Genomic DNA, 25,486 nt, shown 5'->3' with positions numbered 1-25,486 from the left:
ATATTTGCAAATGGTGATTAGAAAAAATAATACCTGGTTTTTCGCTGTGCACTGATTTTATGCCGCCATTTTGGTCCTAGATTTAATGCGAAATTTAAAGAAGGCCGGGCGGGGATTACAGAATACCGATACCGGGGCAATAAAATAAATATGCCATTGCCATACCGACTGCATAATATTCAGTTCGCCATTCGCAGCTGTGCAGAAATGCAAATTGCAGGCGGACGGGCAGAAAGTTAGAAGCGAGCTCACGGTGACAATTACCATATAAACGGATATTTATCGACGCTGCCAACCGAATGCGACAATTGGCGCGGCCTTCCCCCCTGCCCCTGCCCCTTCCCCTTCCCCATACCCACATCACCCTACCGCACATTTATGGCAGCGCTTTGCGATTTTATGGGTTTATAATGCACGTCTCTGATTATCGCGCATGATATGCGAATTAAATTTTTACAATTTGCCAAATGCAAATGAACACTCTGCGGCCCAGTCGGACGCCATTGGCCCAACTCGCGAACGGACGGACAGACAGACAGTGGAACGGACGGACGGCTTTTTAACCCTCCGCTTAACGGCCATCGCTATCCATTTTAATGAACCCGGCCCGATTCGATCGATCGGAAAGGGACGGAGCGCAGACAAACGAATTTCAATAATGATTCAATTTTAATTCGAGCGCGGCTCGCGGCTCTGCGACTGCGCCTCTTAATGGGAATCGAATGCAATCGGCTAAGCGCTCAATTAGCGGGACATTCGCTTCTATAAGCGGTCTGCGCCAATCGCTTCTCACATATCAAAGGGTTGCGATAATGGCGAAGTGGGACCATTTCAGAGTCAGTGGGGGCAGTGCGTGATGGGGTTCTGAAATGCGGGCAGCTGATGTAACGCTTCCCCCCGGTCAGGGATTATTGACTCAGAATCAGAGTGCCGGCATTGCTGACATCAAGTGTTGTAATATCTAAACGAGAACTCCATTTATTTAATGTGATTTTTTAAACAACAAATTTCGTCAAGGGAGAAAAACTATCACTTTAGATGTGAATACAGTTGTTTACCTTCTATGTTTAAGGTAAAAATCGAAGTATAATTAATAGCTAAGTTTTCTAAAGTTCACCAAAAATGTATATAAGAAAATACGTAATCATGTTCACATTAAACGTGTTCAACATTTTCTCAGACTTTTTTTTTCCCACCCCGTGCTGCATTTAATTCTTGGCCAAAAGTAAATCCCTTTATCACGTCAGCAAGTTTGTAGACTAGCGTCATCTCGTTTTTTTTTTCATTTCCGGAGGCCACCGCAGTTGGTAGTTTTACAACGAATTTTGATGGCCGCTCGCATCCCATGTAATATTTTCAGAAAAACCCGAACTCAATATTCAGGGCACAGCGAAAATTTCAATATTTTGCTTTTGTTGTTTTCAATTTACGAACATTGAACATCAGCGAAACGTGTCGCATTCGCGTGGATTTCATTTATGACAAACAGAACAGAATGGGGCAGAAAGTTATGATATGCCAGCGTCTAGAAGGGGAATGGGGGATATGATTTTGGGGAACGGGGAAGGGCTATATGCACGAACTGCACGGATCCAGAGATTCAAGATACATATTCAGTCACAGTCGCAGAGACAGATACAGATACTGCCGGCCCACACATGTCTGGATGCGAATAAGGAATGAGAATATACATATATGTACATAAATTTTAAATTTTGTTTTCTCATTTTCCCCCGCTGTAAAGCCAAATACATGTGTTCCCATTCCCACTCTCACTCCCCCGTGTCCGTTCATATCATGATTCCTGCAAATAAGCGAATGAGAAACGTAAAAAACATCCACACTGAACCAAAAAAAAAAAAAAAGAACCAAAAAAAAAAAGCTTAAAACCCAAATGCGAATAAGCAAATCGAAACGAATAAGCAGCGACTGCGACAGCGGAGGAAATATTGTTATTGCTCATGCGACATGCATAAGCAAAGAGCTCCGTCCCGTCCCAGCTCTCGTCCGAGTCCAGGTCCCAATGCCCAAGTTCCCAGTTCCCAGTGCCAAGTGGCAAGTGGCAGACCAACCGGAGCGAGGCAGAAACCCGTACACGCGGTGTCTACAGAGCTGCAACTTGTGCGGCGGTCCCAAACCGCCGCCGGGGAAAAGACAGTGGAACAAAATGAAGGATTCGGTAGATTATTTAAAATTTCATTAAAAATATGTAAGCACTCAAAAGTAGTCGAAGTCTCGTCAAGAGTCATACAATCTTGTGATTTTACTATGTAAATCCCATTTATATATATAATTTTCAATAAACACAATTATGAGGAATAGCAACTTATTTATCCCACTGTGCGTCTCGGATGCGACCCGTGGGCTCCTGGGTTGTGGAGAACGGGTCCGAAAGGCGTTGGAGGTGGCAACGAGCACTTGGAGAGTTCGTCACATGCAAACAACGACAATGACACACCGCGGGGATATAGAGATTGTTTGGGGGCGGAGGAGCCCAGGGATCAGGAGATAGGCGAAAGGCGAAAGGCGAATCAGCAGCGTGATGAAAAGGGGCGTTGGGGCGGAGATGGAACTTTCGGATGCCCAGTGGCAGGCTGGGTTTGCGTCAGCCCGTGTCATCGCCATCGCCATCGCACCATCGTTGACAAATGTTGGAAAAACAAATTTTAATACTTGTTTTCTCGCTGTTTTTCCCTTGTTTTTGTTGTTGTTTGTTTTTATTCCCGTTGCCTGGCCGGGTTTATTTTGCTGTTTTATTTTTCACAGCACTGCAAAATATGCCACCGTGTGTGCACGCCGTGGAGGTGGGGATATAGCTGGCGGCGGATAGTGTCTCTGCTTCCTTGCCCAGAGATATTCCGAGATATTAGTCATAAAACAGGAACACAAATATATATAAATTCATTTGGGCATGCACCACCCAGCTATCCAGCTACCCAACCACCTCCACGTGTCGCTCCACCACTCCCGGAGTTATGAAGATGGCGGCCAGGTCGTGTTGGATTTTTATACGAGCGACACTCTCCGCGTCCTCCATCAAATGGGAAACCTAATTTTCTAGGGTAATCCGCCCCAGCAGCCGTACCTACATGCAAACATAAATTATGCAGATCCTGCAAACGTGCTTAGATGACATTTTCCCGGGGACGAGATGGTGCGTCCATAAAGGTGGCACAAGCATACATATCCTCTGGTTTTTGGGGGGAATTCAGCATTTACGTAATGCTGCCCAGGATACTACCGGCATCAACCGACGTCAACTGCATAAAAAGTTTTCCGCGCAAATAGCAAAATGCTGAGAAGGACACGGGACACGAAATGGACACGGATACGGATGCCCGAGTCCTTATTCCTTGGCTCGTTTATATGCTGCTCGGCTGCCCGGCTGCCCGGCATGTCCAGCCATTTGGCTTATCCTTGATGAAACTAATCCCAACTTTGCCATTTTTATATGCATGTATTTCTGCGAGTGGCCCACAAAAAAGTTTTTTGCCCAATCTTTTTACGACTTCATTTGACAGCATCCAACAAGCTCCGGCGCAAAAGAAACGAGAGCAGCATGAAAAGTAATAAGTCACCGAGTCACGACAAATGCCACGCCCACCCGCCACCGCCCATGCCCAATGCACACACATATATGTATGTATGTATGTGTGTATGTATGTCTTGCTGTTTTGTCAACGACATCTAACTCTCCTTCAACCCGCAGATCTCCGACTTGTCCCCTATCTTGGTTTTATTTCTGCTATTGATTTGCCAGTGGTCTTGGCACTATTTAACAAGTGTTGGTATATAGATGTAGTCAAATTCCGTATAATCTGTTTAAATCAGTTTGGAATTATATTGGACAAAAAAGTCCGGCAATCGGGTTGAGCTAGAAGAAAAATTGTAATTCAATTGTTACCTACTCTTGAAACGTTTGCTTTCCAAATTTCGTTGACCAGTGTCAAGCTCATCACTGGGTTCGGCAGCTCCTTTGGCTGCAGCTGTAAATGATTTCATTGGAGCCCCACCTTAAACCAGCTAAACTTTTTTATATGCGCTTAGCCAACTGGCGCCTCTGGTCGAGTTCCCGCTGCAACTCATCCTTGTCCTCCGTTCCGTTCCAAGCCGACGTTCTAGCCACTCCCGAGCTGGCTTCTTGCTGCTGCTGCTGCTGCTCGTGGGGCTGCTGCTGCAGCAATTTCGCGCTGGTTGCATTTCCAGTTTTGTTGCCACGACGCTTAAAACGCGAACAAGGACTGGCGCAGGGATATGTTGGCTAAAACGGGGGAAATCGGGGCAGGAAGAGGACCTCGTAAAAGCCACAGATCGCTGACAGCACTGTTGGAGCTAAGAGAATTTCGCCGCGAATTATTGGGCAAAGCAATTCCAGCTGCCAAGGAAGCGTGGCGAAATGTTGCCAACGAAAGCGAGCCCTTTGCAATGTTGCACTGCGAAAAACTCAATATCGAGGGGCCAGGTCATATTAAAATCACAAACCACTTGGTCAACAAACTTTGTGGTTCAAATAAAACGAGGGTTCAAATTCGAATCCCCCATTCCTCAAACAAAAAGCACTTGTCAAGATGTCGTACTCTCCTCATTGCCACTGCTGATTAAATTCCAAGTAAATTTGCTGGAAACTCGACGAGTTTCCCCAATGGTCTTGGCAATTAAGAGGCCTTTAATTGAGGACCGGGCCCCCTTGGAGCATATTCTCCGATTCGCCACTGTGTATTTACATATGCGCTCTGTTCGCATCGTAAACTTTCTTATGGGAGTTTCTAGTTTTGGCTCAGCATCAAGAATCCTGAAAGATGCGAAAAGTTCAAAACTATTTGAATCTCTGTGCCATAAAAAGTGGGCGACCGAATGATTGCCCAGCTCTGTCTCCCCCCTGTCTCGCAATTAATATCCCCCGTCCTGTCACCACGAAATCCAAACGCTCTTGGCCAAGACAACAGCAGTAGCTGGCCATACTCGTTCCAATAGAATGTGCTTAGGCATTCGGCCTATGCCGCTTTCTAATTGAACTGTCACCTCCTGCTCCGCCGCCCATTTTTATTTAGCCCTGCCATAAAGTTCGGTTCCACGCCCCTGGCGCAAACAAAGTTTCCTTTCATTTCTTGTGCAGTAAATAAATTGAAACGAATTCAATTGGCAGCACAATGTTTACAGGCATCGAAGGCAAACAAATAAACAAGCTGGCTACGGACTGAAATCGACATGATGTTGACAAACGAAAGATAAACAAATTCAAAAGTCGGCCCGCTCCATCCAACCTCTTCAGTTATCAATGTCAGCCCTTGGCGCCCCAGACTTCTATGTATATATGTATGTATATGTACTTCGTACTCGAACTGACCGTTATTCATCATCATCCAACATCAACTCCCTTTGGCTTTGGCGCAATAAGCTGTTTGTTTTAACGGCGCTCCACGTTGTTTTTGGACCGAGCCTCTCCACCGGCGGGCATAAACAAAAATAATGGCACTGGATTCCCCTCAACGGACAAACAGAACGGACAGCGCAACGGACAGAGCTCGTGGAAAGAAAACACCATAACGTCATAGCCGACAACTACGACTTCATAAATTCGACTGGCGTATTTATTTATAATAATTTATTTCAATAACAACGCCGGCCATTCATCCCCATACCCATCCATCTTTTTCTGGCCGCATTTTCCCTTGTGACTTCATCTTGTGCCTGCGTTATTTGTATGGGCCCGCCTTGTGCTTGAGTCGTTAAGAGGCGGAGGACTGAATGCATAAGTATTCGAATATCAATTTATGCATCTTGAGAATCGGGGAGCAGGCATATTTTTACAGGCTTGGATGGGCAGCTCTGTTTTGTGGGGGAATTGATATAATTGATTTTAAAGCGCTTAGTTTGGCCCAAGAGTGTGAATAAAAATCAGGCGTTGCTCTGAGGTCGCAAACAGTCGTTTCCACCTGCTATCCCAAAGTTCGATCTTTGTCGCTTGTGTTCACGTTCATTTAATGGAAATACCCAAAGACATCTCCAATTATCAAGCTGATTATGACCATTAGTTTAGTATTTATTATGGTCAGTTTAGCTGAGAGAAAACGTTGTTTAAATTTACATTTTTGTTATACAAAGTAGATTTGTGGGGAGAAATCATATTGAACACTTTGGTTTGTAAAGAAAATCAAAGTTGTTTATTTTCTATTTAAAGATAAATGAACAAGATTCTAAGAATAGCTGGAGTTGGGAATTTACAAAATGTAAATTCTAAGCTCAGAATGAATGAGATCCATTCGAGTAATGTACTTCATTTTTTTTCTGCAGGAATGCCTCCCCTTCTCACTTAAGCTTGACGGATCCAACTACAGGTAATTCCATTTCTTCTTACGCTCCTGTAACATGAAATGGAAATTCGCGCTGTGAAGAGAAGGCGGTTGGTCTGTTTCCCAGTCCACATTTCGCCCCACTCGACCTTCCGTTGCCTCCAGTTTTTGTGCAAGTAATTTACAGAATAGAATTCTTGATTAAATTGGAGTACATTTCGTGTTTCGCCCCCTTTGGCTCACCGGCGACCATCTTTTCATTTACCTGGATGTGTGCATGGTTGGGGGAAAAAAGGTGAAAGCCAGGGAGTGAGCTGTTAAGGAGGGTGGACCCCATTCCGCCCTCTGAGCACAGCGCATATAAAACGGAGCCGACGTCAGAGCCGTTTGAAGAATATTTGCTGCATATTCAAGGCACCGAAAGCCCTTTGCCGCCCCTCATCATCTGGCCTTTGGCAAATCCACGACCGCCCTTTTGCTTTTGGCCCCTTTTTTCTTTACCTGAGTTGGCTGAAACATGCGAAACTTATTTTGCAAGTTTTATGTCGTCGTCGAGAAGCAGCTTTTATTTTTTCGCCTTTCTTTTCTTGTTTTCTCCTTTACATCACATTTTTTGCCCTTTTTCAGTTTTTCACATTTGGCTCTCTGGCTTAAATTACAAATACACTGGAATTAACTCGGCGAACAGTAGGGAAGAAGGACCCCTTAAATGATAACATTTGTTTAAGCAATTACTTTTAGTATTGAGTTTTTAAGAACGAAAGAGATTAGGTTCTTTTCATCAGAGGAATCAATCGCTTCGGAAATGTTCCATAATATGTGTGGTAGGAAGTTTTTTAGAACTGAATGTAACTTCGCACGGTGTAGCGCATGCATAAAATCGTTTGCGAAAAAACTTAGAAACCCAGCGCGATTCAGGCGAGCAAGAAGGATCCATGGGGCTCCATGGCCACACCCACCGACGGGCACATCCACATCCATGGCCACATCCACGCCCCCGGCTCGAATTGCATGGCAAGATGCCATCGCCATTTGGCTGGCTGAATCGCTGGCAGACGATGGCAACGGCCATGCCGATGTAGCTGGAGCTGGAGATGGAGATGGCGATGGGAACCCAAGCATAAAATAGAATTTCTAACCAGGGAGCAGCGACTTAAAGCATTCCCATTTCATGGATTAAATGAGTTCAAGTCGGGAGCGAGGGAGGGAGAACGGGTTTATCTCGGGCCCCAGCCTCGCATAACTCAAGGCCCGTTATGAGCCCCAGCGACTGAATCGAGAAACATATTCGATACGTTACAGGAAAACTGAGCAGGCCACACGGAGAAAAAACTGCATACAGAATTTTAGGAATAGAACCTAGCTTAAATATGTTGGATACAAATATTTTATTTCAAACTAAATTACAAATACGATACATACAGTACAAAACTCTATCTCTATAGTTACTGTTTACCTTGCGAAACTCTATTTATAAGGGGACCTCCAAGTAACGAGTAAAACTCCTTTAAATGCAAAATAAGATATAGCAGATGAGAAAAGTTTTTTTTTCTGTGCACCAAAGGGTAAGAGAAAGGCCTTAAGAACGGGCAGCATAGGAGTGCTTATAGTTTCGGGCTGTTATGTTATCCCGAACGAGTTGCGCGCACCAAATACGCAGCGGGATAAACGACCTCGAGGGGCAACCACTGCAACTGCGGCACAAAGACGTTTGTTATGGTCATTAATACTTTTATTGGCCCTGAGCGAGCGAACCGAGCGAGGGAATCCTGTCGCTCCGGTTAAGGCCGTGAAATATGAAATTTGAATCCTGAATCCCGACTGCCGGTTTGCGAAGGTCAGTCGGCAGCAATAAATTTGATCGAACTGCTCTCGTTTTCGTCTGAAATCTGTTCCAGGGTCGTGTTGGCTTGACCTCTTTTTTTACGGCCTATCGCTGTTATGTGAGGACATTATGGAATCCCTGGGAATCCGCCGTGGATCGAACTCTTTGCCCAGCTGGAAACCTGGTTGCCAAGTGTCCGGACAGCTCTAGCTCCACATAAAGTGATGCGATTAATGCACAACGTGCCCGAACTCTGAACTCATCATCATAAAATCGGGCCAACGACAACTACACACGCCTAAGTGGGCGGTGGGCGGTGCTAGTCCCGAGCCAAATTAGTGTGATTTCAGATGAGACCGGCATAACCCCATCCAACACACTGCCATTCACTGGGCTCCGATAATAGCAATGAAGTAGAAAATCCCGAAAAGCTCTGAAGCGCATAATGATGAGAAGATGGGTACGGGGAATCGAAATCGTTGGGATGGGGCTTCTGTAGATGGGGACGCATGCCGATGTGAGGGAGGATGGGTCCGGAATAATGCCCGGCATCTGAAATGCCAACGAAACGGAAAACTAATTCCGCCGTTTGTGACTCAAATGACAGGCCAAAAACAAAAGCGAGTTGGGGGCGTTAAATGCTCTACACAGTGGCACGGATTGAGGGGAAACTTAATTAGCTCAAAACCATTTCGCAGTGTTTCTAGAGCCGAAGCTGTTATTTCCTTATAAATTAATTTAGAAACTTCTCCAGAAATCATTAATAATACAAAAGTCCGCTTGTGACGGCATTTCTTAAGACATGGTTTATACATCAAAATTTGATTTAGCAGCGGAACGGTAGTGTAGTATAATTTCATTTAATCTCGGTCTAATTAATTTTTCATTATATGTTAAAGTTATCGTACTTATGATTATTTATGGTATTAATATAATATTTTAATCGTTTCATTCATTAGTTCTAATGTATTTTTTAGCATTTTCCAATAACAATTTTTGATTTATGCAAGATTGTTAAATATAAATATTATTTAGTTGGTGAAACTGTGAGTATAAATCCACTGTATCTCACTTCTCCATGGCCTGTTTCTCAACCAAAGGCACGTCTCTGCTGGGAATTTTCTATTGGGATAAACGATTTCCAATAAAAATAAGGCTTTGCTAGTGCTGCTGAAACTCGGTTTCTGGGCAGGCCCAGGAATCCAGGCAATCTCGATCCCAATTCCAGCTTCAGGTCCAAGCTTGATGCTATCGCGTTCGATTGTTGACGGGTGTACTAGGGAATTTACCCGTAGTGGAGGTCGAGGTGGCGCATGATGGGGCATTAAATTGTATTAAAATGCGCAACGCACACACACTCCCCACCCACACCTACTCCTTCCCCTTGGGAACCGCCTCACGCCCCCAAAAGTGTTCCCTGATCGCCTCGACTAAAAGGCGGCATTTATTTTTAGTTGCCGCCGGTGAGCGTGGCCAAAAGTCTAGAAAACTTGGGCAAGGGAATTGTGTGGACGATGTCGGATTCCTGAACAAATGGTATTTTATTTATTTTTATTGGCAAATGTCAACGAGGCGTCGCGCGTCGTCGCTGCCTTTGTTTGACAGCGATGGAAATCTCATTGGACACTTTCCTCCTCTCTCTGTTTATTGCCATCCCGAAGAAATAGTTTTGCTAAAGTGTTTCGGTCTGCCATTAAAAATAAATGCCGATTTATTTTAAATTGGATTCGACTAAAGTTTAAAATTGAAAGTTTCGGACTGCATTAATGAATCATAAATAATTCTGTTTACACAATCTAAAAAATTAAATCAAATAAAACAGCCTTATAATCGAGCTTATAAAAAATTATTGGGTTCGGTAAGAGGTCTACAAAGGTCTATTTATTTATGAACAAGATAAAAGTCTTAATTTCCGTCTTAATATTTACTATTATTTTTAGAGTATTAACAAGGCTTTTCCAAGAACATCAGTTTCGTATGCGAGTTATAGATAAAATAGCTTTCCATAATTAAATAAATCCAACATTATCATTTCTTTTCAGCCCCGAAAATGCCCAACAAAATGCCGTCGGCGGAATCGAAAATGTCGGCAATTCGGATTCCCGGCGAAGAGGCAGTGGATTTAATGGAGCCCCATGATGGCCGAGCTGAAAATGAAGAAGAAGAGGCGAGACAGCGGCAGCCATCATGGATGTGAAAGAGAGCGTGCTCTTGGCCTCTCTCGCTCGCGCTCGTGCCTACGACAGTGCGGTATTCCACAGCGGCCATGCTCGCTCCATGCTGCTCTGCTCGCCACTCACCTGCGACGTCGTCTGTTGTGAAGTTCTTGCGACGTGAGCGACCGAAACTCGGGGCCCCGAAAAACTAGAGGCCCAAAAAACAGGATTGTGAGCGAGCGAGGGAGCGGAGGAATTTCGAGGGACTTTCTGCGACTGCGTCGTCGCCCAGACAAAAACAAAAAAAATGCAGAAACAAAGGCCGACGGACGAAGGAAGTTGCCCAGGGTAAGTAACGGTATTTAGGGGTGGCTAAGAGCGAGATGGGTATACTAAGGCTCAAAAGGGATGCGCAGCACTGCTCGGACTTAGTCGGTACGCAAACCAAAAGGTGAGGGTCACCGCTAGAGTTGGAAACCAGTTGGCTTAATTGGAGAATCATTTAAAAAATAAAATGCTAATTTCAAAATTAAAAAAAAAATTATAAAAGCTACGAATTCTTAGGCAAAGCATTGTTTTTAGACTTGCCTCAGCCTCTGAATTAATTTTTTATATTTTATCAAAAATATTTCGAACGGCAACTGAATTCCAATCAAACCATCAAACCTAGCCGCTCTCTTGCTTACCAATACATTCAAGCAGTCGCTCTCTTCCAATTGGATTTTGCGGTGGTGTGCGTGCGGTTCTCTTATCACGTCTCTCTTAATTTATCTATGTGTTAGTGAGCGGTCGCTCTTAGCCAATACTCTTTCCAACTCTCTTTGCTTATATTTACTACTGCACCTGTTCACGTGTCGCTCTTTGAGCGACATTCTACCTCGCTCTTTTTGTTTTTCTTTTTGGCGCGTTGATATGCCCCAATGTTTTTTCCCCTTTCTGCACTCTCTGTGCTTCCCCGTGACAGCTGCCATTTGCTTATTGGGCGCTGCACTTTCCGCTCTCTTCCTCTTCCCCCCGCCACACAGCTTGAAATCTTGTTAGAATTTAATAGAATCTCAAAAGTCCTGCGCAAGTTTCGCTGCTTTGGGGAAATGCAATTTTCTTTTTTACGATTTTTGCTGCTTTGCCAGCTTTTGCCACTCGTCCTGTTCTTTTTCTCGTCTTTTTTTTTTTTTGTTTTTTTGGGCTTGCATTCATTTTTTGAGGGGATTGTGCGGGCGAAATATAATAAGTTTTTCGCTCACTTGGCAACAAAGTTGGATGCATTGTGGGTGGCAAAATATCAAACAATGGCACAGCTCTGCTTTTTGCTGATAAGAATGATTGGGGCAATCGCACGGCTCAACAACAATGTTGAACAAAGTCTGCACCAATGGGTTTCTTTCCCAATTGGAAATGCGTCCTTGGGGTTCGTGTCTTCACTGCAGTTGGATTTAATTTAAGATCATCTTAATCAGAGTATATTTCGATCTCATTGAATTATAGGTGAAATTATAATGAGAATTTCCAGGGGCAAGGCCGAATGAAAGGAGCATTTAATCGAGGGCAGCAATTTGAGATAAGGTGCGGTTAATTATCATTTCCATTCCCGATTGCCGTTCCATTCGTCACAGTTTCGCGCCTTCACCCACATAAACAAATCAATCCGATCGGAAAATACACCCATATAGTCACACCAGCATGTGGAATAGTTTAAATATATCGCATTGTTTGTTGTTGAAACAATGCTCCTATACATTGGAGCCGAACACAAACATTTATTTTCGTTTCTTATATATTTCTTTTTGTTTACTTCGCACATTTGAATAGAGCGAACACCGAGTGGTGGGGTCAAATTTATGCACGACCTTCACGAGTTGGAGAAATTACTTTTCTGTGATACCTAAATCATCAAAACCATGGTATTTTATGCTTAGTCGGGGTGTTTCTTAATTTATTAATTTGGTGCAGAGATAAACACTTTATTCAACACAAACTGTAGTTAAGCTGTGATTAAAGTAACATTACATCAATTTTTTTTTGCAAAGACATAAATTAGGTTAAATTAATAATTAATAAATACAAATCAGCATTTGTTTATCTGAAATTTTAATACGCTCCTTAATTTTTATGGGTTCAAAATCGGTTCATACCCTAAAAGGCAAACTGGTTTCGTTTTAGCCCTGCGAAGATATGCAAAAGTTTTGGTATCCAGTGATTCCACAACTTGGTAACAGCAATAAAGCATAGGTCCAGAAGCAGAGGCAAATTAAGTAGGTGCAAAAGGCGATGAATAAACAGGGGACAGTAAAATCTTAAGACCGAAATCAATCTGTAAATTGGCGCAAATAACTCGGGCAGAGACATAAATCAAGGGGCATTATGGCAACGAACGCCGGAGATGAAGCCACTTGACGGGATTCCCGGATTGACGGCAGAATCGAGGGATCTTGGGAGGACGACGACGAGGACGAGCAACGGACGTCATAATCGTTTCAGTGACAAAGCATAAAATTTGAGTTTTACGATTTAACTGGGCCATAAAGCAACCAATTAGTGTCAGTGGCAAAGACACGGCTCGCCGAAGGGGCGGTGGAATCGTTTTGGGGGGCGTGGCAGTGCGTGTGGATTGAATACTTGCCTACGGTTATGAGTGTGAAATGCGTTTAATTGCTTTATGATAATTCTGACAGCTCATTAAAAGAAAAGTCCACAAAGCTTCTGGGGCTTTACCGTTCACCGGCTTCTGTATTTCCTTAGTCACCAATGGCTATGGGCTTACATTGCGTTTTCCGTTCAAGTGACTTTTTAAGGAGCTGCCTAAAATACGACTTCCCACTGCCCGAAAAGCTGGAATCTCAATCTTAACCGGGCCCACGGTAGGGAGTCATAAAAATGACGACAATTTCGTTTTATTTTTTATGACAAAGCGTCGCCTGCGGTCCCAAATCCTCCACTTCCCCTCCTCGCCAGGTGTGTAGTCCTCCGATTCGCATGTGTGTGTTGGCTGGTTGTGCAGGTGAATAATTTTTATTGCCGTAAATCACTGTGTCAATTGTGGTTGTAATGGCCGCCCAATGGATGTACACGAAAATGAAGACATCGAGGAGGATTTATGGCCTAAAGGGAAACGGAGAGAGATACTGCATTAAAATAATGTGGATTTCATAAGTTATTATCAAAGGTGTACTTAATCAGTTGACTATGTATCAGAAAATGTGTTATACGTTTTGCATGTTTATAAGCAAGTATATATATATTTAAGCAGCTCTGCTGGTTTACATGCCATGGACCTTATTTGACTATTAGATTCAACAAATCACCCTCTTTACATAGAGTAGAGAATGAGCAAGCCTATCAGTAAATTTTATGTTTAAATTAATAATTATAAATATTCTGACTGCGCTCAGTTGCAATCGGAACCAATTAATTTCGTATTGGAGTCGGAACCAGGCCGGAATAAATTTCTTATCTCAATTAAGAGCACTCTATGGCCAATGCATTTGTGCCTAGTAGTTATGGAGCCAATTTCCAATGGCCCGGTCAAATTGCTTGCCAATTATGATTTATGGCCCCTGATTGTTCAGGCCGAATCAAACGCGGCCTGCCCAATCGATTGCCCGTTGGCCGGGCCAAGATGCAGCTGCCAAGTTCCAGCGAGCAGAAATAATGTTTATTTGAAAGCCAATCTCCATTCGAAGTGCGCGGTACCGGCTTTTAACTCCCTGAAGTAGTCTGCGATCGGGTATAAAATAGTCTCGCTCCTTGAATAAATAAAATGGCCAGCAGGCAGGAAATTTGAAAACAAACAAGAGACCACAAGCATGGAGTACGCCCCAAGGTGAGTGAGTAAACAAAAATGAAGAATGTTCGCTGATTGACATTATCCGGTGAGCATGCAATGTCGGGAATGGTAATTGTGAATTGGTAATCGGCGGAGGGAAAAAGGAATGGGAATGGGTATGTGGATGCATTTCCATACAAGACCCAGGCCCAATCCCATTTAGCATTTCCGCTGCGGCCATATTTCAATCGACCTGTCTTGGAGCTGCTGCGCCGAGAATATCTGATTAACATGGACATCCCGCGGCGAAAGATACTGGGTTTATTAAGTCATAAATTAAGCAAAAATGCTTCTGTAGTTTTTTTTTTTGATGGATTGCTCCTGCTGTCGTTCTTGAGCTATGGCTAAAATAAACTAAACTATTCGTGCTGCCCCAGCAGTTTTCCATTCCGATTCCGTCTAAAATGACAGCAGAAGAGAAAAAATTATTTAATTTACCTAAAAGCTTTGGCAGCTGCTTTCGTTTCCCCATTTCTTCCCGTTTTTTGGTTTTTTTTCGGTGCATTCCTTGGTCGGTTCTTTTTTGACAAAATGAAATATTTAAACGACGAGGAAAAAAAAACAAAAAAGTCGAGGCTAGGAGACTTCAAATACTTGCCGCTGCCAGTGTGCGTGTGTATCTGTATCCGTGCCTGCGTGAGTATCTCACAAATGTTTAAAAGCGCTTCAGCTTTAGTTTTCGTTTCTGGTTCTGGCATTCTGCCTGCAGCTCTTTGTTGTTTGCCCCTCTATTTTTTATTCTTTGATTTCCTTGAGTTCTTCCACTTTCAATGCCTCTCCTTCGAAGCAAGGGAAATTACACTTTGAAAAGTAAAAAGTAAAAAAGTTGAAAATAAATATCCCTTTATGGTAATAGCCATATCGCAGAAGAGTCTCCAATTTACATAAATTAGTGCGTAAAATAAATAAATCTGGAAGCTGTTATATTCATGGATCATAATGATTTTAGTTTAAAAGATTTTCTTCCCGTGTAGATATCATCATCATTGTTCGACCATTGCGATTTCTTTTTGTTTTTCTTATTTTCCTTTTACCATTTCTTGGCAGCCCCTCCTTACCACCTCAGATACACCTTCGGTTCCATTCTCAACTCGTATTCGTACTCGCTCCCATCGCTTTTTCGTTTCGCATCATAATTTTCCGTTCAGCGACAACAAAAGGGAAACGACATTGAAAATCACGTTCGTCGGAAGTGGAGAAAGGAGCTGCGAATTCCTTGGGATGGGCTTGAGTCGCATACCTCCTCTCTCTTGGCCAACTCAACCGGCCGGAACGCCCACATAGTTCGTGTTTCGTACTAAGTTCGGAGCCAACCTCCTTCTTAGATATATATAAATTGGTCTCCACGGGCCCACTTCAACTGGGGACTTTTCAAATGTGCTGTAAGCAAAGCACGCGCCGATAAACTAAGGAAAGCGAGGGGCGGACTTCAGATTTCCGTTACGTGTTCTTGGCCATTTGCCGAGCACCCAAGCTCACCGATTCCATTTATCGGCCATTAAATTAATGCTGCAACTAATGCTGATCTGCCCAGCGTAAATCGGTTAAGTTTACGGTTAAGAACCTCTTCGGTCTATTTAACTTACTTTACAATTTTTCAGAGTGACTCTAGCGATTACACAACTAAAAATATGTTATAGCATGTTGCTACCTAATGAAAATTCGTGCTAACATTATCTAATAACTTTAGTACAAGCTAAACAGCTTGAACGGTACCAAATGTTCCATTTTTTGTTGCTCTTAAGTATCTTATCAGCCTTTTTTTCAAAAAACATAAAAAAATAACAAATAAAGCTGTCTATGATATGTCTTTTACGACGTTATATTATTTGAACAAATTGTAGCTTGCCAGGGTGAACAAAAAAGAAACAAATTATAAGAAAGAGCATAAATTAAAATGGGTGACCTCAACATAAAATTATGCCGACATAATCGAATTGTTTCCATTGATAAGACTAAAATGTCTGAGTTTCGAATATTAAATCAGTGATTAGTAATATGAGCACTCATTCTAATGCACCCAGTAATTGAAACGATAAGAGAAATATATTCTTTGGCAGCGAGCAAAATATTTTCCCTCGCATTGACTTTATTAAGTTTCAAAAGTATTTGCATTAGTTTAATCTAGCTAAGCAGCAAGGAAAAGCTCAGTGGAGGGAAAATTATGACGGACTGATTGGCTGACAGACGTCGCCTGATGAAAGTTGACATTTTTCTGAGCTGCAGCTTATCGGGAGTATAAAAGCAAGTGATCCAGCAACTGGGAAATCCACGAGCTGCATTTTGCCCTCCCCAATACACCGACTACGCTAAGAAGTTTCCTTGCCATAACCCCAAAGATGATGAAGTCGATGACTGGGTCGCCATGATGTGATGTGGCCACCGCGTTGCATTCAACTCCTTTCAGACAGCCAGAGAAACACACACTCAGATACAGATACTCGCGGGCAGACACAGATAAGTTCAAATATTCAAAGGCCACATGTGCGCATCACTCCCATTGCCATATGGTGTGGATTCTAGGGAGAACTTTCGGTGTGGCGTCATGTACCAGAATTTTCTTTGGCGGTGGAAAAGCGAGCAATTTCCCATGGGTCGTGGCAACGCGAAATCCCGCACATGCGCACAGTGGGCACTTTACAGTGGGCAAATGGGTGGTTGGAATGTGAACGGGCTGCAGGTCGAACGGGGGAAATGAAACTGGTTTTGGGTTCAGGCCACACGCGATGGTTGATAAAGGCTGAATTAGCAATCCACTAAACTAGGATGTTTGGCAATATGCGAAACGACTCTGTAAGGAGTAGGAACATTTGCTACTTCTATCCAATGTGTTGCCAAACGAAAGAGAATTCTTTTTATCAAAGAAATCAAAAGAAAACATTAAAAAATTTTTAAAGTTAACTCATATATTTTTAAATAGTCATTTATATTGCAACAAATAAGTATATAATTTTATATAATATACTGCATAATATATATAATATATACTTACATCTGCATTATTTTGGTTTGAAAAGCCTTTCTCTCTGTGTGAATCTGAGTGATAAAGATAAGATCACATTTTAGATTTAATTCTTAGATCGTCTTAATTAATATGTCAGCCATAAATTCAAACTAAAAATGGCTGCCAGTATCAGCGGCTACTGTAGAACTCACTTCACTCAAGAAAATTAGTTTAACGAGTTTTTAAATTGTCTATATGTTAATTAATTAAGAAACTAATGCTCTCGCGAATATGTGAGTGCTGCATGCGAGAAAGTCACTCGTTTTTCCAGTAATAAGGAGTATAAAATATATTAACTTACTGCCGAAACCCGTTCCTTCCCTCTGGTGCGAAGATAGGGAATTATTTAGCCAAAGCCGAGCCGCTTACCGTAAATTGCAATTTATGCCCAGCGGCAGGCCAAGTTGCATCAGTTAACCAGTTTGACGAGTTGGAGGCGGGTGAGACAGCCCCAAAACGGAGGCTCCATTTCGATTCGAATGAAGCAATCGCAATTGATAATTGTTCGACCTTATCGCTGCATATCTGCATCTGTTATTTTCGGGTTCGTTGATCCATTCGAATGGCCGCCATGCGCCGCCATCAAGTGCCCGGGATTCGCATTCGGTTTCCATAATTTTTACGACTCTGGACACTCCCATCCACTCCCGAGATGGTCAACTGGGGAACTGTTATAATGCAATGCATCGCATTGCAAGACGGCGCGGATTCAATTGTCATAACAGACAGCCTGTTTAGAGACTCCGGCCAGCTGAGGCAGATTGCTTTACGATGGCAAATATTTGTGCTGCCTGTCGGCATGTGGCATCCAGTGCACATACATACATACATACATATCTGCAGATACGGATCACAGACCCATATGCCCATCCCAACCCGTTCGATATAGTGCGTAGTGTAGCAACAACAGCAAAAAGTAGAGAACGCTGAAAATTGCAATTTATATGGCTGCCATAAACAGGGGCTGCTGCAGCACTTTCACTTTTCCCGGAATATTAGGGACGCTTCACATTTTGACCAAAAAAGTGTCTCTGTTTTTTTTTTTGGTAATTGCATTCAGAGCGTAGCACTCTCAGGTCCCAGGAGGTACCTTTGAGTCCCGTAGTCGTAAAACCCCTTTCCATTCCCTTCCGCGACTTCGACCACTGGGCACAGCCGGAGATAGCCTCCGACGTTCCATTTCCGCAGCAGGCGGCAGGATATTATTAGGCAGAAGGGGTTATGGATTTTACAGATTTCTGGAATGGTTAGAAAATATTAAAGGTTTATTTTACATTTCTGCAAAAGGACCAACGGTATATAAATATAAATTTATAAATTTAAACTGGAAAGGAACTATTAATGGAACTTCTGTGAAGTAAACATTATTTATAGCCTCTGTTTTAATTTACATTGTATATTGAGCTTACATTTTGATAGCTTAAGTGGATGTTTCAAGGAATTTATATATACGTATACATTTATTAGGTACATGACCTGATTGAAACTGTTGTTTTCCATGTTCGAAATAGTTCCCTGGCATTTCAGATGACACCTCCCTTTTAAAATTTTCAACTTTCTCCGGAGATTTGTTTCAGCGTGACCCTTGTTACGATAACAACGAGGCTACATAAATAAATCGAAACCGGAGTGAATTTAACAAATCAACACAAGGAGGTCGGGGAAATACATATACTATGGAACATTTTTCTTTTTCTCCATTTGCCGCGCGCAGCCAATCTTCGGAAAACAAAAAATATTAATGAACCAAAGTTTCTCTTTTATGGAATTTCGATACTGACAGACACTCGATGGAGGGAAAAACTAAAGGGAAAAGTCCATTACTCTGGCCTGGACATGTTTGTCATTTACAAGTTGCGCGGCCAATTACTTTGAGGACCTGGTGGCAGCCACTCTCCGGGAAAATGGCTACGTCTCCGGCGGCTCATTATGAAAATGAAAGCGATTTCGCCCGCAGAAAAGGAAGACATGTATTTCGCCAGAATTTATGCACACGAGCATATTCCATTGGGGAATTCGAGGTCGGTCGATTGCCGTCTGTTTGTCTATCAAACAAGGAAACTAAAAAGTTTTTCCCAAAAAGCACACAGAATGGCATGAGTAAAGCAAAAAAAAAAAAGAAAAGCAAATTGATGAGAACGGGGGCAGATGGCTGATGGCAAAAACAAACAAATACCATCGACACTCGACTCGATGGTCCCCGATGGGCGTAAAATGGCGAACAGTGGGAGGGGGCGTGGCAAAGGGCGCACGACCTATATGAGCATAAAAGCATATACCATGTATATGTTGGCATAATCGAATGAACGGAGGGCAATGGAGCGCACGAAAGACCCACAACTGGACCCCGTGGAATATGAATGCATCTCGAGCATCTCCCTATAAATATCCCTCGATGGAACTGGGTCCTGCGTGAGTGGCAAGTGGCAGTCCAATCCCCGGGAAGCAACTATATATTTATTGTATTCCTGTTTTCCGCAAACACGAAAGCGCACTCTGGGATGGCAGGCAGGGGTTAATGGGTTGGGGTTCGGTGGGCCGTTGTGCTGAAATGAATTGAAATAAAATGATAAGCGTGAAATAATAATGAGGAGCGTGTTCCGGCATAAATCGCAACGTCCTTTTCGGCAACTGGCAAATGGGTTGGAGTACTTGGGTCCTGGCCGGCCATTTGTGTTGTGTAATCCATGTAATCGGCTGTGAAAAGTGTTTTACATATGAGTCCACTTGCACAAGTCGGGAAATGGAGCGTAGGCGATAGGAAAACTCACACATGAGCAGAGGCTTATTGCCATGAAGTAACCCCTTTTCCTAGCAACTCCATCGATCGTTCTTTAAAATATTAATAACATCCACAACTCTTCAACTTAGTTTCACGTGGCTTAAAATTAAATAAAGTTGCTGATGCTTTGATGTTTCCGAAAATACATTTTATAAACCTTTTGCTAGACTATTATTTTTGCATTATTAATTTGCTTATTTAATATAACATAACATATACTTTATGCCCTTCCAGTTTGATTACACATCGACCCCTGGAGCGAGGACTTAACCCGACGGCAGCTGCATCAGGTGAGTCTCCATCTTAACATATTTCATATATTGTATATTATATGCGTGCCAAATAAAAGTTATAATAATGACAATTTGCATAAAACTCCATCTGCCGACTGTAGAACTATCCAATTGAATTGGGTCGCAGGTGCAGCTTAAAAGTCAGCGAATAGTAGAAGGGGGTCCTACCCAAACAGTTCAAATACGCCAGGCAGCTACCATTTTTATTTACGAACATGATTTTTGCTATATTACAATCCCAAAAGGAGAAGAAGCGAGCATGTGTGTGTGCGGCATATGAAATAGTTGGGACCCAAAGTTGTACCTTTTGCCATTTATTTTTCACATCCGCATACAAATCTTCTCCTTGCTCGATATGAAAATGGCAAAAGTTGATCAAATAAATGGCGAAATTTCCATATTTCAACGATAAGAACGGAAACGTGTAGCTCAAAGATTTCCATCAAGTCAAATCGGAATCGCAATTGGAAAAGGAACATGCGGCCGAGTAACAAGTTGTGCGAATCTCCCAATGGGGGTGGTGGGAGGTCCTTGGACAGGCGGTGGCTGCGTGGGCAGGTACAACAACACAACAACCCTCGTCGCTTAGCTAAGTAAATGGGTTGGCCCACGAACGTGACTTGGCTGGAACCGCATCCCCAATCCCCCTAGAACTCCCTTCCTGTGCATTCGGTTATTTAGAGCACATGCCTCCTTCATCCGGAGATATTAGCAATGGCTGCACAATGGATTGGCATCGGTAAAACAATCACGTCTGGTGTTTTCATTCGGGTTTTTCAAAAATACTATTCTTATCAAATTTAAAACTTGTTAGCGAAACTAAGTCAATGTAAGATTACTCATTCTTGCTAAACGAGTTTTTAGTTTTTTCCAACCTTGCTTTAAGTATTCCATTTAAAAAATAAACCAAGTACTCGATCAAGAATATATACTTTTTTTTGGAAACTATTTAGTAGTATTAATACCTATTTAGTTGATCTACAACTTCTTCCACTGTGCCACTGCCTTGCAAAATTCGGGGAAGCCAGCTAAAGTCAGTCACGATTTCGAACTAATGAGGAATACACGTAATTACATGCGGTTACGCAATATCAAGAATTTGGCTTGAGGTCGAGCTCAGCTCATGGGATTGTGGAGCTGCCATTCAAGGAATCAATGCCCTGAGACAAACCCAGAAATTTAATAAACACGCAAGTGCACGGAAGTAAATTATCCCGTCAGTCAATTATGTATGTTAGTTCGCCCAGGAAGGAACCCCTCCCTTTTTGCCCCACACTCGCATTCTCACTTAAGACCCGACCTGGACTTGGTCTGGTTGTTGGGATCGGGGATTGGGGCGGATGTCTTGAGACGCCACATAAATACCTCGTTTATTCTGCCCCACTTTCGTCTGTGTGCGAAGTCTCGGTTCCTGCTTCATTAAACGCCTGCCACACTCGCTTCAATTGGTTGCTTTATTTGTGGCTGCAATTTGCCAGCCTTTTGTGCTTTTTAATTAAATGTTTTCCTCTTCATTTTGGTCCTACCTGCACAGTCATCGATGCCATTGCCAAACCTAATTAAACGGTCCCCAGATCGTTTCGAAGGAGTGAACTTAGCCGGCATATTGTTTACTTTGGCGAAAATGAAAATAATAAAACTTTAGTTGGAACAGGTGGAAATAGATAAGGCAGCAATAAGACTTCAAAAGTTATAGCAGAAATAAAACTTAACTTACGGAGAAGATGGTGAAAGTTCTATTGAAACCAGAGAAAATTGTGTGTTATTTGGCGAAACAGTTTTAGTGTAATAGTTTTTTACACTCCACTTTAAGTGAAATGAACTAATGCCTGGAATTAAATTGTACATGTATTGTATTTAAAATATATTATTATATTTTAGCGACTGCACATATGTAGCTTAAACGTAATCGAACACTAACTTTAGGCACATTTTGTAGAGGAGGGTTGGCAAAACAGCAATTTGGCTAGCCATGTCTGAAAGGCTCTAAATAAATAATGAAATTACGTCTGCACCAGGCAAATTCATGTAAGTGCCCCTGCTTCTTCAGAGTAGCGGAATATGTATAGATAGATAGATGTTCATTTGAAATTTTAATCAGCGTTCCGTGCTGCAAGCTCCAATTGCGCGGGCAAATTGAATTAATTTGACTAATTTCTCAGATACATTTGCATGGAACAAGCTTCTCCACGGTCTTTTGGCTCTCCGGACCGCCTTGATTACATTAAAGATGCGCAATTAGAAAAGCCCACTGAGTTTGCAAAGACAGTCCGTCGGTGAAATGGTAAGGGTTGCCAAATGAATGGCCACTTGGGCGAAGGGTTCGGCACTGGCTTCATTAAGTGCCAGAAGGTGCTGCCAATTTGGAACTGCCAAACAACCTTGGGGTCTTTCTTCACCTGTTTTGGTGCTTTCCGGATGGGGGATTAGATAAAGAGTTTCGCCCCAAGTGAAATATTTATAATTTGGGAGCAGAGAATGAATATGAAATTTTCTATCCGCCACTGAAACATTAAACATTTCTGTTGAAATATCATAAAAATTGTTGAATATAATTTTACTTAAACGGGCCAGCGTTATTACGTTGTCAGTGTTCAAACACACTTAGAAATTTCTAAGTCTTACTCTTAGAAAACATTTTTTTTCGAGTGCATTTGTTTTCCTTGTTTTCTCTTTTCGCGATTTCGAAATTTTTGAGGGAAATTCTTTTCTGCTTTCGCCTTTGATTTATTTGCGTCAGAATTCCGAAGGCCGCGGCTAATTAAACAACCAAAGCCCAGCAGCATCTACATCTACAGGGGATCAGCATCAACAAAAGTCGAATCAGCTACGAACCGTAAACAAACTTTTGCCGGCTCGCCCGCTGGAAGTGGGCGGTGGGTGGGTGAGGGCAGCCATAAACAGCTGCACACCGAACGGGTTCAAGTTGAATGAAGAAGCTATTTCGACATATGCACAGGGAGAAATCGATTTCAACTTACTTATGTTTAAATATTTAAATGTTTTCCCAATGATGATTAAAAAAGTAGTACTTGTTAGAATCCTACTTAATCACCTAACTTTGTATTGTTATTATTGCTCACAAACAATATATTCTATGATATTATGTTTAGACAACCATACTTAGCATTGAGGTATTAAAATCTTTCAAAAATATTTATATATATTTTATTTTGAGAAATAATAATAATTATTTGACAAATTTTACTGTTTTTCCAAGTGGATTCAAATTCCGTTAGGTGCCAAGATAGCCCTTCCGAAATCGAATCGAAAACTCACGTAGCAGCCACAGTGGGCGCAAGTAAAGTAGCAACCACTATGGCAGTCTGGCTCTGTCTCCCTTCCTCCGACCCCTGTGCGCATGCTGCATCCCCGTCGCACTCATGCTTACACACGCACACACAGGTAGGGCGACTCCTGATGCGGCGGCCATTGAAAGTGGCGGCCATTCCCCCTCCCTCCCTCTCCCACAGAAACAATCCAATCGAGAACTGAACTGCGCACAGCAGAAGAAAAAAAAAGAACAAAACGAATATCCCGCTCACTCACGTAACCTAAAATTGAGTTGAGCCTGAATCGAGGCAAAAATCTGTTCTTGTCGGAATTAAATTTATATGCTAGGCTGGGACACATGGAACCAGCACCCCGCCCCCTCTTTTTGTGACCCTCGCACACCCAGTAGATAAATGTGTAAAAAACTGAAATTTGTTTGGGTCTCAACTGCATACAATTGTGTTTGTTTGTGACTCACCATAGAGCACCACATTGGGTGTATTATTTTTGTACGACTATATGCGTGCTGGGGCACATTTATTTACATTTTTTAATGCACCCAATAAAGAAAACAAAGCGCAAACAAGTTTTCTTCTCATTTTTATTTTGCAGCGCTGGTTTATTTGTTTTTAAGTGGGCACAACTTTGCCACCAGATATTTATCAAAAGGAACTTGTGTTTGTCTAGATTTATGTGACCTAATATTTTAAAGATTAATTTTTATTTATGGGGCAACAATATCTTGTTCAAAAAATTGCAGTAGTCTTGTGGCATAATAATTTGCCTTGCAAAAACTATAATTTAATTTAACTCTCATTTCCATTCACTGCTCCCAGAATATTTGTGGCATTTCTCCCCACAAAAAACCATGAAATATGAGTGATGACCCTCGTTGCAGGGACAATTAACTTGCGGTGCTGCATCGTAATGTTCGCCAATCTGTGAGTAGGGAAGATTCAGATTAGAATGGTGCTCATAATGGGGGGGGGGGGGGCAGGGGTTCGAGCGTTGAACTCAGATTACAGGACTCCCCCAAACGATATGCTCGCATAGAAATGGCTACATTTCGGGGCAATCCAAGTTGCTCTCTGGTTATATGGCCAGAATTCCGCGCAGCCCGTGGGGAGTGCGCAAACTGTTTGAAAAATTCATATTATTTGTAAGTAGTTGCGGGCACAAACTATGAACTATGAGCCACCCGGTCCACGCCCTCTGCGTCGCAAGTAGAAATTGTGTGGCTTAGTGCGCACCAAAAACTTTGGGGAGCAATCGAGGAACCTTATCAGGCGGATTTATGCCAAATGATGGCAGATTGCCAAGCTCCAGCTACAAAACTGCAGGGATAGATACGGATTCAAATGGCAACGACTGCGAATGCTGGGCTTGGCAACATGTTTTTTAGTGTGTCTGTCTCCCCAATTCCTTTTCTTTTATTTTCCCCATTTTTCTGTTTTTTCTCGGTTGTTTTTTACAATTTTTTCTGGAGTATAATGGCTAGAAAAAGTTGTGCCATACCCGTGACTCTGAAAATGTGGACATTGGTAGTGGTTAGTGATATAAATGAATGAAATTGAAAATGTTCAATGGATTTCTATTTGATTTAAAATATTATTCAAAAATATTTGATACCAACAAAATTTTATTGAAGTGCTGTAATGATTGAATGATAATTCCATTAAAGTACATTTATTTTCTAACTAAAATTGTAAAGAAATGTATTCTTCCTATTTCAATGCCATGTTCTGTTATTTATATCCACTGTGCGGCGCTTGAGAAGCGGCTTCTGCTGCGGTGGCTCCGCCAGTTGGCAATGCCACCGTGGAGCCAATTTGCTGCGGTTCATCAATATGCCAAGCTGCGCACATCCAGCCTGTCCAAAGCCACGACCACATCCACATCCCCGTCGTTGGCCACATCCAGCCAAATGGCCAGGCACCGGGAGCCAACCAGAATGGCAGACGGATGCGGATGTGGTTTGGTAGCTCTCTGCACTCCCTGCCAGATTTGCTGCTCCTCCCGCCCTCAATTGATCGGCCC

At 42.5% G+C, this 25,486-nt stretch overlaps 1 protein-coding gene and 2 long non-coding RNA genes across 13 annotated transcripts in view; 2 read left to right on the top strand and 1 right to left on the bottom strand.

Moving 5' to 3' along the window:
* Nucleotides 1–25,486, top strand: part of lncRNA:iab8 (long non-coding RNA:iab8) — a 92,116-nt gene that overhangs the window by 12,987 nt on the left and 53,643 nt on the right. For 5 of the 10 annotated variants that reach the window (NR_048413.2, NR_048412.2, NR_074023.1 and 2 more), the window contains exons 2-3: nt 10,161–10,622; nt 20,118–20,173. This is a non-coding gene — a long non-coding RNA (long non-coding RNA:iab8). Of the gene's footprint in view, nt 1–10,160; nt 10,623–13,951; nt 14,095–18,146; nt 18,397–20,117; nt 20,174–25,486 lie in introns of those variants that run through there. The other 5 variants (NR_048414.1, NR_048415.2, NR_074018.1 and 2 more) reach the window with 4 other exon arrangements.
* Nucleotides 12,384–17,835, bottom strand: lncRNA:CR43617 (long non-coding RNA:CR43617). Its single transcript, NR_048422.1, has 2 exons — nt 17,090–17,835; nt 12,384–13,373 (listed from the first exon to the last, which is right to left on the bottom strand). It is a non-coding gene; the product is annotated as a long non-coding RNA:CR43617 (long non-coding RNA).
* The window catches only part of MSAmiP (MSA micropeptide), a 65,179-nt gene continuing 53,644 nt past the window's right edge, over nt 13,952–25,486 (top strand). For both annotated transcript variants that reach the window (NM_001414137.1, NM_001414138.1), the window contains exons 1-2: nt 13,952–14,094; nt 20,118–20,173. The gene's annotated coding sequence lies outside the window, so the exon portion shown is untranslated. The remainder of the gene's footprint in view (nt 14,095–20,117; nt 20,174–25,486) is intronic.

The sequence above is a fragment of the Drosophila melanogaster genome, chromosome 3R (assembly GCF_000001215.4).
Source record: "Drosophila melanogaster chromosome 3R".
Classification (NCBI taxonomy): Eukaryota; Metazoa; Arthropoda; class Insecta; order Diptera; family Drosophilidae; genus Drosophila; species Drosophila melanogaster.
The sequence above is the reverse complement of the archived record's forward strand: the minus strand, read 5'-3'. Positions and strand labels throughout refer to the sequence as shown.